Source organism: Athene cunicularia (genome assembly GCF_003259725.1).
Source record: "Athene cunicularia isolate RWA chromosome 2 unlocalized genomic scaffold, athCun1 chr2_part1, whole genome shotgun sequence".
Classification (NCBI taxonomy): domain Eukaryota; kingdom Metazoa; phylum Chordata; class Aves; order Strigiformes; family Strigidae; genus Athene; species Athene cunicularia.
In genome coordinates, this window is record NW_020799095.1 from 151,416,075 (window position 1) to 151,433,571 (window position 17,497).

Sequence of the window (17,497 nt, forward strand, 5' to 3'; positions counted from 1 at the left end):
AGTGAGGGGCCCAAAACTGAACACAGGAATCGAGGGGCGGCCTCACCAGTGCCGAGTACAGGGGTCAGATCCCTTCCCTGTCCCTGCTGGCCACGCACTTTCTGACACAAGCCAGGATGCCATTGGCCTTCTTGGCCCCCTGGGCACACTGCTGGCTCATATTCAGCTGGTTGTCAAACAACACCCCCAGCTCCTTTTCCTCCAGGCACCTTTCCAGGCACTCTTCCCAAGCCTGTATCATTGCAGGGGGTTGTTGTGACCCAAGTGCAGGACCTGGCACCGACCCTTGTAGAACCTCATACAATTGGCCTTGGCCCATGGCTCCAGCCTGTCCAGATCCCTCTGCAGAGCCTCCCTATCCTAAAGCATATCAACACTTCTGATGAACTTGGTGTCATCTGCAAACTGACTGAGGGTGCCCTCGATCCCCTTGTCCAGATCATTGATAAAGATATTGATTAGAACTGGCCCCAATACTGAGCCCTGGAGAACACCACTTGTGACCGGCTGCCAACTGGATTTAACTCCATTCACCACCACTCTTTGGGCCCGGCCATCGAGAGAGTTTTTTACCCAGTGAAGAGTACTCCTGTCCAAGCCGCGAGCAGCCACTTTCTCCAGGAGAATGCTGTGGGAAACGGTGTCAAAGCCTTACTAAAGTCCAGGTAAACAACATCCACAGCCTTTCTCTAATCCACTAAGCTGGTCACCTTGTCATAGATCATGTTAAGTCAAGCAGGACCTGCCTTTCACAAGCCCACGCTGACTGGGCCTGATCCCCTGGCTGTCCTGTATGTGCCGTGTGACGGCGCTCAGGATGAGCTGCTCCATCACCTTCCCCAGCACCGAGGTCAGGCTGACAGACCTGTAGTTCCCCAGATCCTCCTTCCAGCCCTTCTTTTAGATGGGTGTCACACTTGGCAACCTCCAGTCAACTGGGACCTCCCCGGTTAGCAGACATTTGAAGTCCCCCATGAGAACAAGGACTACCAAGTGTGAGACTTCTCCCAGCTGCTTATAGAATATTTCACCTGGTTCTTTACCCTGGCTGGGTGGTCTATAACAGACTCCCACCATGATATCAGCCTTGTTGGACTTCCCCCTGATTCTTACCCACAAACACTCAACCCTACCATCACTATCATCAAGCTCTAGACATTCAAAACACTCCCTAACATACAGGGCTACCCCACTGGCTCTTCTTCCTTTCCTACCCCTTCTGAGGAGTTTATAGCCATCCATCACAGCATTCCAGTTGTGTGAGTCATCCCATCATGGAGCTGTGATGGCAACTTTATCATAGTTTTCTGGCTGCACGATGGCTTCCAGCTCCTCTTGCTTGTTGCCCATGCTGAATGCACTGGTGTATGCTTCAGTTGGGCTATTGAACCCGCCACCTTTCTGGTGGGAGAAGCCCTAATTCCTCTGTGACCACTGTCAGGCCCGTGGTTTCTAACACATCGATAACCCTTGCATCTTCACCACCAAGTGGATCTTCATCCCCTCCCTCCTCTGAGACTGAAGAACCCCATTAGCACACTGTCCCTTAAACATTGGCATGCCACCCCAGGCTTATCTCTAGTGATTCTGTTTTTTTTGCCTCTCCCCCTTCAAATCTAATTTAAAGCTCTGTCCACGAGCCCTGTCAATACCTGTGCAAAGATCTTTTTCCCGCTTCGAGACAGGTGTACCTCATCTGTTGACAGCAGGCCTGGAGTTGTGTTAGACCAACCCATGACCAAAAAACCCAAAATTCTGCTGGTAACACCACGCTCAGAGCCAGCTGTTGATCTGCTGGGTCTTCCTGTTTTTTCCCCTCATCATTCCCTGCAACTGGAAGGATAGAGGTCAACACTACTTGTGCTCCTGATCCCTTAACAAGTCATCCTCACACCCAAATGCAAAAGACCTGATACGAGAGAAAAATCACTGTCTTACTCAACTGAAACAGGAGGAAAAGAAATTGCAATACTAAAATAAAACCAGCAAAACCAACAAAAAACAACAAAAAACTGCAACAAATACAAACAAAAACTAAGAGGCGAATAACTAATTTAGGCACTATTCAGTGCCCATACTCTACCTAAATTGTTGAAGTTGAAGGTTATTGGTTTAATCAGAACCACCATAAAAATAAAAGCTAGGGTCATAAGTACAAGATTTATCTTGAATAAACAAAATAGGTTTCTCGGTAAGGCATTTTCATTTAAAATAGAAAAAAAAAAATAGGTTGCAGTTTGTCAACTGACCAGTAAGGGGAGTCGGTGCCTAGAGCTTTGAGTCAACCACGCATATGCAATTTTGGGTGGAGAAAACTCAAATAAACAATTCGGAGGTAGTGATACTGAGAAAACATTGATGACTGCCAGAAGATGCTAGAGGATGATGGACAGAGAGCACCATGTCCAGAAAACCCATTAACCTGGAACAAAGAGGGCTTGAGAGATACTACAGTAGAAACAACAACAACCAAAAAAAGAGTCATGTTTTTGCTTGGAAATGAGTCTTTGTTTTCCTGCAAGACTTAATGGAGAGCATGTGATGTAGAGCACTTGGAAGGAGAAGAGTGAAAGACAAAGGAAATCAAGTCAAGATGGAGCTTGGGATAAGAAAATAAGGGTTAAATCTCAAACTCTCACTGAGTACAATATTCTGATGGCAGCATGTTTCCAAGAAAAAAAAAAACAACAAAAAAAACCCCAACCTAGGCCAATTCTTCTGGTGGCCTTGAGGTGACATCTAGGAGGGTACCAGATGCCTGGGAGAAGACTTCAGGAGACACAAACTAATCTGTCATCTTACCACTGAGCCCCAGAACTAGAAACAAAAAGGGGAAAAATTGCAAATAAAGGTTTATTTAAAAAAAAAATAATTTAAAAGCTCAAATCATCTTGTGACGAGTGGGATTTAATAATATTACACAGTATCTAAAGAAAAACGCCAACAGTAGGAACTCATTAAGCATCGTATGGGGAACAGCAGCAAAATCATTACTGCATCTATAGCCACGCTGGCTCGTCAACAGGGACGGGGCTGCCACCAGCTACGGGGCCACGGGGAGGTGCACTCAAACACTTGTGTTCCTCTTTCCCGTTAATCCCATTAACCTTGTATTTACTCTGTTGTTGGTGATTACTCAGGATGTTAGCGGGCCTGCTTTTTGCAGCCTATTTACTGAACATTACAAATCTGTTTAGCTTTGTATACAAAACGGGGCTGGTACATGCCAATGCTCCCCATGCGATGGAAAACGAAAAGTAGAGAAATAAAATGCTTTTTAAGGATTTGTTGCAAAGATCGTGATTTCTTGAATAAGAATTAACTGCAAGATAACCAATTCATTCAGATAAAGATATAAAACCCTTCATTTTTTCTAATTCTAGAATACTTTCTAAAGTATTATATGAAGGAGGAACAGACACCAAACCAAAAATACCCAAGGAAAGACTTAATTCCCACTATTAAGATGGAGTACATGGAACAACTCTTCTAGACAGGATACAAATTACCATTAATGCTTATTCCAGGTGGGAAAAACAGATGTAGTTTAAGAAAACTATTTCTGCTAAATAAAATATTTATAGTTTTTTACAAATAGTTTGTTACACCTCGAAAAATGAAACTCACTGACCATCTGTTCCTAGGAGAGAGAGCACCCAGTAACACTCGCTTTGGCTAGAAATCCCAACTCAAAGTCAACGCACCATGAGTGTGGGCCATCCCAGAGCTTAATGACCAGCCAAATCAGGCAAGATCAGCTGTCAGGGGAAAAATTTGGATGGAGATGACCCAGTATTAACCGGTTAAAACAAGGGAACTACCACTAGAACAGAAGATACTGTCCAGAGGTGAATATCTGCAAGCGATGAGCCTGCAAGGTTCCTGCACACCCACTCCAGAGGCTGAGTCTACAAAATGTAGCATCACCTCCATGAGTTGAAGGGATATGGAAAAAAGAATAGCAAAACAAAAGAACGAACCTGAAACAGGAAGGATTATCAAATAAAAAAATAAAATAAAATAAAAAAAAACAGCAAAAAAATCTCTCACCCAAAATTTTATTCCCTTTTGTTGTGGAACCTCTTGTTCCGCACTAGGCAGCAACAGCCCAATGGACCCAAAGCCCGTCTCAGCAGTATTGTCTCTGTTCAGGGAAAAGGGAAAAAAAAAAAAATTAAAATCAGAAGTGAAAAGTTCACACAGGTTTTTCTCTGCTCTGTTTCCCCCAGTCTGAAGCGCAGGCATTCCCAAGACTGAGGTTTTAACCGTATCTTTAGATTCGGCTGACTTTGGGGAGTTTTCACACCCTGTGAATTTGTTGAAGAAAAATATATATATTAGGCAAGCTTTGCTTTTGGCCTACACAATATCTCTTGACAACGTAACACACACATAACAAAAAAAAAAAAAAACAACACAACACACTCCTTCCCTTTAATTTCAAGGTGACAACATTAACGGATGCCCAGTGAAATACAGCAAGCCATTTTCATTTTCTGAAATTTGTGATTTCACGTAATGGTCATTGCCCCCTGCTTAGTGATCTCATATCGTATATTCAATCTCACCTAGTCAAGCAGGATCTGTCAGTATTTTTCCTACATTTCCTACAAAAAAGAGAGCCCATACAACTAAAGGGACTGCTGAGGTAGAATCACACAGCTGGGGCAACCAAGAGAACCCACCACTGGAAGAGTTCTCCGCACAAAAGAGCAAAGTATGGTATAACACGAAGCTGCACAGAGGACTCATGCATGTATAACACATAAAAGTTAGCAGGAGACTGAACAATTGTTATGGTTCTTTAACATGAGGGGGGTGAGGCCCTGGCACAGGCTGCCCAGAGAAGCTGTGGCTGCCCCCTCCCTGGAAGGGTTCAAGGCCAGGTTGGACGGGGCTTTGGGCAACCTGGGCTAGTGGAAGGTGGCCCTGCCCGGGGCAGGGGGGTTGGACTAGATGATCTTTAAGGTCCCTTCCAACCCAAACCATTCAATGTACGTATCTTTATAATTGTTTTTTAACTAAAAATACACAGAGGAAAAAATACATTTTTACTTTTGGGAAGATTATTCATAGAAGAGTGTATGTCCACACGCTTGAGCAGAGACAACATATCTAAATAGATATACAAGTGCATGTTTTAGAACAGCATCCATAAAGATCTGATAGCTCAGATAACTCCGGAGACTCTAGTTAACCACGCAATAAACCCATTTCCCACACACAGACTTAAACAACTGATCTTTTTTTTTTTTTTTGGTACCAAATTTGGAAACTAATGCTTTAGAAGGAATTTAACATGATATTAATGCTGTTTATTATGTTTTAATTAAAAAAAAAAAATATAGAAAACAAGAAGAAGAATGGCTTAGGCAACTCAGGTAGAAGCACTTTACACCATGTAAAGCTAAGGATGTAGAAGCATTATACCCTTTGTACAAGAATTATTCCCCAAAGAAAGTGTTTTAATTTAAATACTGAAAAATGTTGGCTGTTTGGTTTGTTTTAAGCAGGAGGAGCATCATCACGCAGGACTCAGCCTTCCAGACTGATCATCAAAGCTTTGTTATCCCTCCTCGTGACAGGATGGTGCCAAAAATCAAATCACGTGGGAGGATACTGGGGCTGGAGAGAGCAGCAAAGGATGCTGAAGGAGCTCCTGCCCTGAGTTTTCATACCCTTAAAACCACACAATTACCCTTTCCTCTTCTTTGATGAACACAGTCTTATTTCAACACCCTCAAAAGCCAACAGCAGAAACTCCAACACATGAAAAAAAAAATAAATCTTTAAGAGCCTTTAAGTTAAATACAGTAGCCGGTGCTGGCTTTCAAAGACAAGGTAAATAAGACCTTTAAATTTTAAGATGTTGCTCAGCAAACCTTTGTCATACGCTAGATCACGCAACACTTTTTCCTCATTTATTTCTCTGGCCAAAGGTCAAAATTTATCCTCCCGAGAGACAAGTCTTCCCGTAGAGAGAGCGATGAAACTCCCACATCCGACTACCTCAGGAACAACGCACATCCCCATCCTCGTAACCTTGCAAACATCGAGATACGCTGTGGTTTCCCAAGGAGGCAGCCTTCCCTCTTGGTAATCGCACGAAGCGTGTGCATTGTCAGCACAGATGTAGGATTCCTTGTACGAATCCTATTCCTCCTGCAACACATCTAAGGAGGCATCGACGTGAAGTACCCGCTGTCTACTGGTTCACAACGCATTGGCAACTGAACAGAAAGTCTATGTATCAACACACAGCAGTCTTGGGAGTGGGGTTTTTTGGCTTTTTTGGTGTTTTGTTTTGTTTTTTTTTTAATTTACAAGAAAAACGTAAAAGCAGAGGTAACTGCTTGGTGTATGGCTCAAACAAGCACTAACCTGCTCAACTGCCAGGACTGCAGTTCCCCCTTCTCCGACGCATGCCACACCTCAGGGCATTCAGAAGTCCCAGCAAAGTGCAAGCAGCAGAGGATCCTCACCAGCTCTGACATCACATACCCAATCTGCTCACTCCTTGACTACCTGTCTCACTTTCCACGGACTAAAAAGTTCCCATAATTCATAAAAAGAGCAAAACTGAGCAAGTTACAGAGGAAAATGCTGGCAGCTGCAGCTGTTTTCATCGGATCAATTACACTTCCCATTTGTATTAAAAAAAAAAAAAAAGTGTTATTTAGTGCAACTTAAGGTAGGAGAAAAAAAGCAAAAATCTTCCCTCTAGCTATCTCACAGGGAGCAATCCTGCTCCAAGTGAAAACAGCATTATTTGTCCAGCACACAGGGTCCAGCACTGAAATGTCACAGAATCATGTAGGTTGGGAAGGACCTTGAAGCTCCTCCAGTCCAACCGTTAACCCAGCATTGACCGTTCCCAACTCCCCCAGATCCCTCAGCGCTGGCTCAGCCCGACTCTTCAACCCCTCCAGGGATCCCGGGGACTCCCCCCCTGCCCTGGGCAGCCCATTCCAATGCCCAACAACGCCTATGACAGGATTCTCATGGCTCCTAAGGTAAGAGTTTCTATCACCTTCATGTAGCTTTGGGTCAAGTGTTTTCAAATTGCCTCTACAAGAAAAAAATCAGTAATCATTTTTCAGAACGAGCTAAGTCGTGGCACATCCCATCCCTGGTAAGTGGGGATTCAGGTCCTTAGGCGTAGCAATATGGTGGCCGAGTTTCACAGAAGTCTCAATACTACGACCATCTCTCAGAGCACCCAATGGTGCAGGCAGCTCTTCGAGGATGAAAACCAATACTGAAATTATCCACATGCACTACGTCACGCAGGCAACTTCTTGTCAACCCATCTTCTCCTTATCTCATCCTCCCACCCTCCCCATCCCACAGATCTGTGTTTTCTTCTCCAACTCTATCTTGTCAGGTGTCTTCACAGCAGGGTTTCTCCTTTTGCTGGACACTGTGCAGGAATGAAAAAGGGCCATGAACTTTGGTTGGCATCCATCGGAACAACTCCATTATACGGAGGAATTAATGACAACTCTGCCTACCTGCAGGTTTTTTGTTGGTTTTTTTTTGTTTTTAAGCCATCATGTATAGAACTCACATGTCGTCAGTACAGGAATATCACGCTAAAGATCTGGAAAGCAAGGGGTGGGTTTTCCTCGTTTCTATGGTTATAAGCAATTTTAATGACCAACCTAAATAAAAAAGCTGGAAGAGAGAGAAAGTAGGAAGGAGCGAAGTAGGCGTTTAATTTTGATTGACAAGACATAGCATAACTAGTTAAGATCTGTCAAATGCCTGCTGAGGATCACAAATCCTCGGTACATTGTATGGCAGACAGAATTAGTCTAAATGCACAGCTTTACAAAAATGTTTCTTACCCGGCAAGATCAGAGTTCACTATTTCAGTTTCCCCGCACAAAGCAGCTGATATCATAACTACCGAAGGCACCAAGGTAGGGATTGAAAAAAAATATATTAGTTTTTATTATTTGTGAGGTTAGCAAATGTTAACAAGCTACAATGTCTTCACTTTTGTCCCTGGACAATGTATGTTTATATATATTTTTTTATATATATGCATGCACATATATATATATACATATATATATATATATATATATATATATATATATATATAAAAATAAAAGGACAGCATTCCCAATATGGCCAACTACCACAACAAACTGAAAAGTATTATCAACGGCATCGCTTTGGAATCACATCTGCATCACTTTAAATGCTGTATAAATACAGAGTAAGGAGACGATTCCTGCATTAAAGACCTTAAAATAGGAGACTGAATGCAGAAAGAGTTGAACATAGATTGGATGGGAAACGTCAGGAAAGGTAGAGACATTCTGGAGAGACAGAAACGCCGACATGACAGTAGGCTGTGAGGCTCCCTGAAGATATACCATTAAAAAAACACAACGTTTGGGGGGAAAATGAAGAGCATCTCTACAAATGCTCATGGTTGATGTCCTCAAGATGGAAGAAGAACAGAGCTACAGTGACTTGGAGCATTTCAAAGCCAGGAACAGAGATGCATGACCTTGGAGGGAAGAGTCAACACCTCAGTGAGGCACAAGGCAGCACAAGAAGGGCTCTGACAGACGTAACCCACGGCTTGTGTTCAATGCCACAGAGGTGAAGGATGGAGCAAAGGACAGTCAGAAAGAAGATTCAAAATGTGCCTGAACCAAGCTAGTAAGAGGTTTTTCTTTCCCTCGCTCAGCACTGTCGAGATGCAAGCAGGACACTGAATCTTCACAGGGCTACGCACTCACGAGAGCACCACTTTCTGCATTTCCATGCACTTTCTTTTAATGTTTTAAAAGACTCCGCTATTTTATCAAATGCTGTTTGACTTTTAGGGAGGGAAAAACTAGGCAAGAGAGGACAGGGTTATGAAGGAGGGAAGTCAACAGCTCCCGAGATGCCTGCCAACAGGATCTGCACTTAAACCATGCAGTTTTGGCAGAGAACACTCTCAAAATTTGATATTTAAAAGTCTTATGGTGTTGGAACGTATAATTAAAGTAAAAGGACACATGTGAACTAAGAGCTGATCAACATAAACTTGTACCAAAGTCAGTAGAACATGTTCCTACAAAGTCTCAGCCACCTGGTTCTTCCATGCTACATTGAAAGACAGAAAAATTAGCTACCGACTACTTTTATTTCCATTTAAGATCATCCCTCTCCAGACTCTAAAAGGTACAGATTTGTGCCAATCTCAAAGAGCTAAAAAAAACCCGCTAAACACAAAAAGACAAACACTCTCAACAAAACTCAAAGATCACAAGAAGTTGCTTCACTGACTGACAGTTTCCAGACCTAGAGAAACATATTTATTGCAGTACAAGCTTTTCTTTTCCCCAACAATTCCCAGGCTTCACAACATAAGAATAATGAAAACACATAAAATTAATATTTCTCGAGGAACCATAGTACTTGCTCCTCAAGAACTGGAATAAATGGAATGACTCAAATCCACTTCCCATCTGGTCACCTCACGGAGGCAAGCCCACCAAACTTTGTCTCTTAAAACTCTCAGTTTGCAAGTAATTAAACTAAACTTGTAGGAAATTTATCCATTCAGCAACTATACCCTAAACAAGCACAGCAGCACTCGCACACTAAGTTATATTTTATTACCAGTAGCTAAAAAAATAATTACGCATAACTTGGCAGATTTGGGCACAGATTTCTCAATTTCAGCCAAAAGTTTCAACTGGCTTCTTAAGAAGTCAACCAAGACTTCTGAAAAGCTAACGTCAGGGCATGTTCTAAAAAGCTCCAGGGCACGTTCTCCCGTCGTTGTGTTGGGCACACCGGCTTCACTCGAGTCTAACCATGGCCCATGATGATTTGATGCACCTCAGCTCAGAGGTCCCAGAGGTCTCAAGTCCCTGAGAAATCATATGCAAGAGATAAAAGCCTTGCAGACGCAGTCCTCCAGCCTTCCTACCCAATGGCTCCGGACGCTGTAATGGTCCACAGACAAAAAACATTTGGTCAGGAAACATCTACTGAATTAAAGCCATCACCAGCACACAGGAACCGCTCGGTAACTGTGGTTATAACCTAGTTATGGGGGATGTGTGTGAGAGGAGAGAAAGGACCTGAGCTCTTGATAGTCATCAAGGACACCTTAAACGCATCGTTTAATGACACCACAAGTCAAATATGTCAAATAAGGTTCAAAAGTAGGATCAAGGATAAAACAGGAACATTAGACAAGAGTGTGTAAGAAAAGATAGGCCAAAGCAGAAGGTACTGCCAAGAGGTTAAAATTTCCACCTGCTTTTCAGTCCTCAAATATTAAATAGGGCAACTGATGGTCAGTGGTCCCACGGCATATAACTGCTTCTCTTGGTCTCCCTTTGCGCTCCTTGTCCTTACTGAAGCAGGATAACTACTTTACTTACCTGAAAACCCATATAGCTGCCCAGCTGAAGCTATTAAATACAGGTGAGCTTGGGGGTGGAAGGGAGAAATGGTACCTCTGACTTCTACTGATGGACACAGGATCGGCTTGGAAGGTTGCAAAGCAAGGACTAGAGGATAATGGCCTCAAATTGCTCCAGGGAAGGTTTAGACTGGATATTAGGCAGGATTTCTTTGCAGAAGGAGTTGTTGGGCTTTGGAATGGGCTGCCCAGGGCAGGGGGGAGTCCCCGGGATCCCTGGAGGGGTTGAAGAGTCGGGCTGAGCCAGCGCTGAGGGATCTGGGGGAGTTGGGAACTGTCAGTGCTGGGTTATCAGTTGGACTGGATGATCTTCAAGGTCTTTTCCGACCTAGACGATTCTGTGATTCTCTGTGACTACGAAACCACTGCTTTGGTTCTCCTAATTTATTGCTGTTTCCTTCCCAGTAGTGCTACTATGAATTTGGCAACCAGGAAATAAAACGCACACAAAAAAAGCAATTTGTATTTTTCCCAATTTCTTATTGCAAGGTTTCAAACAGCCAAGCCGCCTATCACTGACTTGAAGATAAAAGTCAAAGCAGCGCTGAGTCAGCAGGCACAAGGTCACCGATTACCAGCTAATGCCTCCAAACCTCCCAAACCAACTCTGCAGCCATCAGAACCACCTCTTCCCTGCACCATGCCCAGGAATTACTTACAAATGAAATGCAACTGGATATATTGCTTCTGCAACCCTGGAAATTCAAGTTACAGAGGTGACATTACATTTTGTTTTCCCAATGCTAATCTAATAACTTTTTAAAGGTGCGTACATTTCACCCCGTTGGCTTCCAACACTGAATTACCAGCTCTGCGAAGCTTCAGAATAAATGAGACAAGCGTGCCTTCTGGGCGAAATCCCTTGCTGTAATCTTTATTCAAAACACACGGCTTCGGAGCCTTGCATGCATTGCCAAAAATCGCCTTGAGGTTTGCTCTTAAGATGGCAATTTGCATATCACCATTTTGCTGCAGAGCTTACCCAATGTCCCCGCTATTATTTTAATACTCAACTGTGGGCGGCCCCCCGAGCGGCGCACAGAAGTGCACACTAAAAATACTCTTGCCTTCCCCACCGGCTCTGCACATGACCACAGCTAACGGCGTCTCGGCTGCAAAACCGGGAGCGATGGCAGCCATCCGCCTTTCAAGGAGGATGCACAGGCTCCAAAGCGCTCAGAAAACGTGCTAAGAAGCAGAAAAGTACCTCTGCATGGATAGAGGAAGGATGCACACAGCAGCTGGAAGAGGAAGACCGCGGAAAGAGCCAGTTTTGCAGTCAAGCAAAGCAGGAGAGGTTTATCCGAGCGCCAAACATACTCGGGAAAACACATTAAGAGGTAATAAAGCAGGCGAGGGAGGCATCACCCGGGACATGAATTTAAGATGATGCTGAACAGAGGAAAGAAAAGAAACCTCATGTACAGAATAGGAACGATCCCGGGCGAACGCAGCCTGATTCATGCTCCAGAAGGGAGATCCCAGTCCCATTGGCAGTGTCGCATTGATGAAAGCGCATGAAAAAAAAAAAAAAAAAATGTGGATTGCAGGTTTTTCTGTGCTCTCCTCCCCCTCACCCAGCAAATCATAGTCTCGGAGGTTGTAATTATTTTTGGCAAGGTGTAAACAGGTCCGGGAGATGAAACTGAAAACCAGTTATTTACGAGATGCAACGCAGGAGAGCCAGCATCGGAGCTCAGCTACCAAATCAGCAAGTGCAAGGTCACCCTCATCTGCTTCGGAAAGCAACTTTGCAAAGTGGTTTGCAGCCAGACAGGCAAAATAGTCAGCCTCAGTCTGCCCAGGAAGGCAAGTAATAGAAACGGAGCATGATGAACCACCAGAAAACGTTGCTGTGTTAACTACAAGGGTTTTATCACGGCACTGCTAGGCTTTGAGATGACATCCATCGAGGTGATGCCCACGCAGCCTTTAACTGACCATGACAACTACCTGCTTCTCTGGGCTATGGGAGAGAAGCAAGAAGGATATCAGCTCCATAAGTCTTCCTCCATCAAAGCTGTTGTAGAGGGAGGCAGACAAGGGGCTCCATCAGCATGTGAAAGACTAGTGAAGACCACTCATTACCTTACCTTGAAGACTACTGCTTGCTCCTACCCAGGAAGAACCACAGATTTTGGAAAGTAATTTGCTCGTAAAGAGAAAAGCTTTACAGTCTCACTCTCTTTTTCTGCCAGCAGACAAAAAGCAGCAAAAGCTGAACCCTCCCTGCAAGAGGCTATTGCACCCCAATGGGGCTGAAGAAGCCAGCAGGATCCCAAGCCCACAAAGAAACCCCCAAGGAGAACGTGAAAGCTCTTTCTGGTCTTACCAAAGGAAGGAAGGAATACCAGAGGTGCAGGGAGGCAGGAGGCAAGTGTCCCAAAGACAAGAGGACCTCCAGACTGCTTTCTCTGCACACTCTCTTTATATTCCACATTCATATGCCTCACAAACAGGACTAGGACCCACAGCCCTGTTTTTCCAAGGATGGGATTACAGTAAATTCTAATTAATTTTTAAAAGGACGCCAAACACAATGTGTTAGGAAAGGAACTGGACAAAGAGGGGAGCAAGCCTGTAGACCTGAGAGCCCATGAGACATCTCTATATATAAAAGGACACAAAGGTACATCTGAATAATGTGCAAAGAAGAAAAAAAGAAAAAGGGAAATAAGCAGACCTTGGTTTCCATGCACAAAGAAGAGGATATTTACAGTTAAACTGCAGGTATTCCCTGAGGGAAGGGGGAAAAAAAAAAAAAAAAAAAAAAAGGCAAGCAAACCAGAAATCAAATTTTTTCCATTGCCCTATGTTTGGGGCAACAGAGAAGAAACCAATCTGCCTGAAGCTCTGAAGATGATAATCAGGAAAATATCTGTAGTGAGCCTGTCAATCTGCTTTTTCAGACTGAAAGGTGAGTCAGTCGCAGCATCCTGTTTCACTGTAATATCGCAGCACTGTTTACACCACTTTGCTAAGACGTATCCCCAACGGACCAGTTTCTGAGCTAGGCTAAGATAGCAACCCATGATATTTTTAGAAAAAAACAACCCATACCTCCGAAACTCCCCTGCGGTGCACAATCAATACTTAAGAAGGGTTTTGAAAACACACGGCTGTTCTCTAAAAGAGAAGTGTCAATAAGCTTGGGACAGCATCTCTGGGGCTTCGACACCTGCATTTTGCCACCTACTTCCATCTTCACCCACTTGCAGTTAACGGAAGCTGAAGGTCCTCAACACTGAGAAATCCAGCCACTAACACGCAGTGGCCTCAACACAACTTTATGCATCACTATTTAATTTTTTTTTTTTTTTTACCATTAGTAAAAGTAATCTTAGTAAAATGACTTGAGTTTTCCCCATCACTACAAATCTGGAGAGCTTTACAAATGGTACGAGATGGCACGCAAGAGGAGGGCGAGCATGAGCAGGCTGAGGACGCTTCTCTGATCACAGCTATACTTATTCCCGTGGCCTGATTCTGCCTGCACTGATCCCACAGCTCCACAGCAGCTTCCGCAGAAAAAAGACAGAAATTTTCAATTCTTTAGAACGAAAGAAAAAAAAAAAAACACAAAAAAACATAAAACCAAACAAACCCACATGCGCTATCATTATATATATGTGAATTTTATATATATCTTATGCACTACATTTTAAAAATGGTTATTTAATAACATATATATGTATATAAATTTAATTTCACATACTTTTCAACGGAGTACCCACTCTTGGCTGCTACTTGTAGCAGAATATTTGATGGGACAAGACATTAAGGTCTCTCCAGCAGCAAGAGGCACTGAGGGAAGAGAGTGGCTGGGGATACATCAAGCAGATGACAGAAGACATCAAAACATTTGGGAAAGAGAAATCACATCTCAAGCTATTTCACAATATGTTTAAACTTGTATAAACTAGGTATTTTAGAAATTAGGAGGTTCTCATGAGAGTCGAGAAAGCTAATAGTGTCACAAGGGATCGTAAATCTATTGTTTTGTGAGGAAAAAAGAAAAAAAAATCAAAACCTGTATTAAGGTTTAGCTCTTGCTTCATTTTGTAAGAAGGAAAAGCTCAAGATCCGCAGCTCCCAACAGAACGATGCAGTAAAAAAACTATATAGATGGATCTCCACCTTAATATATAGCACCTACTCTCCTACGGCCACATGATATTTTGATTCTTTTTTCTTAGCTGGGAACAGAAAATGCAGTTTATTGAAGTTAACTGGAAGTTATTGCAGCAATTACCATTAAAAAAAAGTTTGATTTCTCTTTAATAGAAATCCCATGGCAAACAGAAGGGACAAAGAGGGACTGCCAGTCACCGTCAGGGCGTTGAATGGTGCCTGTGCACAACCAGCATTGTAAGCAAATAACCTGCATTATCCTCTTTCAAAAAAAAAAAAAAAAAAAAAAGTTGGAGAAGAGATGCTTCGACAGAAGCGATGGCAAAATTACACAAACTCGAGGGATCACCATCTGCAGCTCCCGTGTCCAGGCAGATGAAGCACAATAAAATGTAAATGAAGAAAATCTGTCACATCGTTTATATTAAAACAAGGTGTTATCCGGCGAGTCAGCACAGTTCCTGCAGCATCATCGACCTTCCCCATCACCAAACAGATGCATGGCAGCATATTTTCCTCCCCTCTCCAAAATCAGAAGAACTCGGAGCATAATGAACATTTCCAGGCTGGGACGTGGGATGCTGCAAACCATTTGCTAATAATTCAGCTCAAACACAACTGCAATTGTCTGCAGTTAGTTGCAACCACTGCACCCTCTGATAAAAAGCCCTTCCTTTTAGCCACTAATGATTTCCAGACAAACTGTTCACGTTAAAAATTTTCAATACTGGTTATAGAACTAAGAACTAAATCCGAGGGGGAAATTTCAATGAAAAAAACAAAACAAAACAAAACAGTGGGTTTTGCATGAAAAACTCTGTCTTTTCAAGGCACAGCCTAGACTTCCCTTCAGATAGTTTTGCCTAGACTCAAAGTCACCATTGCACAGCTCACAAACCCAGTGAGACACCATCCAAGTCTTTCCCAAACAGCCCAGGAGGATTTTTTTTTCCCCTCAAGACACCCCAAAATTGGAGCAGGCGAGCTTCAGCTTGAGCACTACTGCATGCAGACTGTGGTCACAGTCATGAAGCATCACAAGCTGGTAAATAAATAAAGGAATATCAGGGGGAAAACAGAAAAAAAATAAGAAAAACAGTGTTCATGGCTGTATATGCCTCCACCACAGAGCTCCTAAGCTATGTGCTCATATGAGATTTTTTACAAAGCTGCCATTAATAGCAAGTTTGGGAGTTCCCTCATACCATATTTGACACTCTGGCACCTCACACGGCAAAGAAATGGGCTAATCCAAAAATTCGGGTCATAACACCTCCAAATCTGCCTGGTTTTGCATGCAGAAAAATGAAAGAAGGCACCTCCCTCCTCCACGCAGAAAGATCACAAGAAGAATCACTATAAACTATAAAAAAAAAAAAAAAAAAAGTCCCTCACCGAAGAAGAAAATGTTTTTATTTGACAGAAAGAAGGACTGTGGCAACCTACAGCACAACAGGGTTGGAATAAAATCCTAGAGCACGGCTGTCTCCTGCATTCCTTTACTCCATCCACCAGACGATGAAGGAGTCCTATAAGGGGGGAAAAAAAAAAAATAAAAATACACGGCCAAGTTATTCAAGACTACAATCACAATAAACGTATGCAGCAGCAAGGGAAGGAGGACAAAAAGTGCCCAGTAACCTCAAAAACCTCACGTATTAGAACATGTGGCTTTGCAGCGGTGGTGAGAGTAGAACAAGAATAAAATAAATGCTACACAATGAAGAGCATAAACCATTTTGCAGTTATTTTCTGGTTTTATTTAGGGAAAAGATTACAGAGATAGCAAAGAAATCGCAGCGTAACCCAACATGAGCATTTGCTTTTTTTTTTTTTTAAAAAAAAAAGTAAATTTACTAAAAAAAAAAAAAAAAAAAAAAAGGTAGGATTCTTATCTTGACTATATTCCTTTAGAAACACAGTGTATTATTAAAAACCGCCGATAACCTCCTGACAGCCAAAGGACACACGCTCCTTCGCAGGAGGGTGACAGTGTGAATTTTCTATGTAGCTTCCTGGGCACTCAACATCAAGTGATGGGCATGAGCTTCCCTTCATCCTTGCAACATTTAACACTACGGCTGGCAATGCCAACACAAGTTTGTGGCCAGATTTTGTATTTGCATGCGTCAAAAAGTATGCTCTAAAAGAAAAAAAAAAAAAAAAGCAGTTTGAAGGGTTGGTGATGCTGCTGGAAGACAAGTTTTGCAGTATTTCCCCTGCCGGTGCCAGCACGTAGGCACGCTCCAATGCTTCATTTTGCGAGTTAAACTCATGCTTAAATATCTGGATGAAATTTAGGCCAAATGGATCATGTTCTTATGGTCAAGAAGATCCCACCAACCATGTCCTGAGTGGAAGGACATCCATCCATCCATCCATGCATCCATGCATCCATCCATCCATCCATCCATCCATCCATCCATCCACCCGGTCTCATGGGGATCAGACCTGGACGCACAAGTCCTTGCTGGCACAAGCAGCCTCTGCACTGATGCTGATGGCTCCAACCCTACAGAAAATACAGGCAGAGGCTCCTCCTGCACACACAAAGCCCTCGGGTGTCACGGATTTCCACGGTCCCCTGCAGCACCAGCAACCTCAGAAGGTCCAGAAAAAGCCAAGTGAGAGCCACCTACCCGCCCTGGTGCCCAAACTAACTGAAGTGTAGGAAGGAAGATGACAAAGATGAGAAAAGTAAATTAGATTTTTTTAAAAGGTTCTTTCCATTTTCATCTAGCAGAATGTGTTTATGGCACAGGCAGGGAATTGAAAGTATTATTTTTATCTTGATATTATTTACCCTTTCACACTTGCTATTTAAATATCCCTGAATTCCCAGAAGAACCAGCAATTCAAAATACCATTTGATATATATTTATAAGAAAGGGGAAGCACAGACTCATTCATTTTCAGCTTGCCTAC

At 43.0% G+C, this 17,497-nt stretch overlaps 1 protein-coding gene across 4 annotated transcripts in view; it reads right to left on the reverse strand.

The window, feature by feature from the left end:
• TSNARE1 (t-SNARE domain containing 1) overlaps positions 1-16,122 on the reverse strand; it is a 505,053-nt gene extending 488,931 nt beyond the window's left edge. For 3 of the 4 annotated variants that reach the window (XM_026843156.1, XM_026843161.1, XM_026843155.1), the window contains exons 1-2: positions 16,019-16,122; positions 4,051-4,144 (exon numbers count right to left, since the gene is read on the reverse strand). The gene's annotated coding sequence lies outside the window, so the exon portion shown is untranslated. The remainder of the gene's footprint in view (positions 1-4,050; positions 4,145-16,018) is intronic. The other variant, XM_026843158.1, reaches the window with a different exon arrangement.
• Between the last annotated feature and the right edge of the window lie 1,375 nt (positions 16,123-17,497).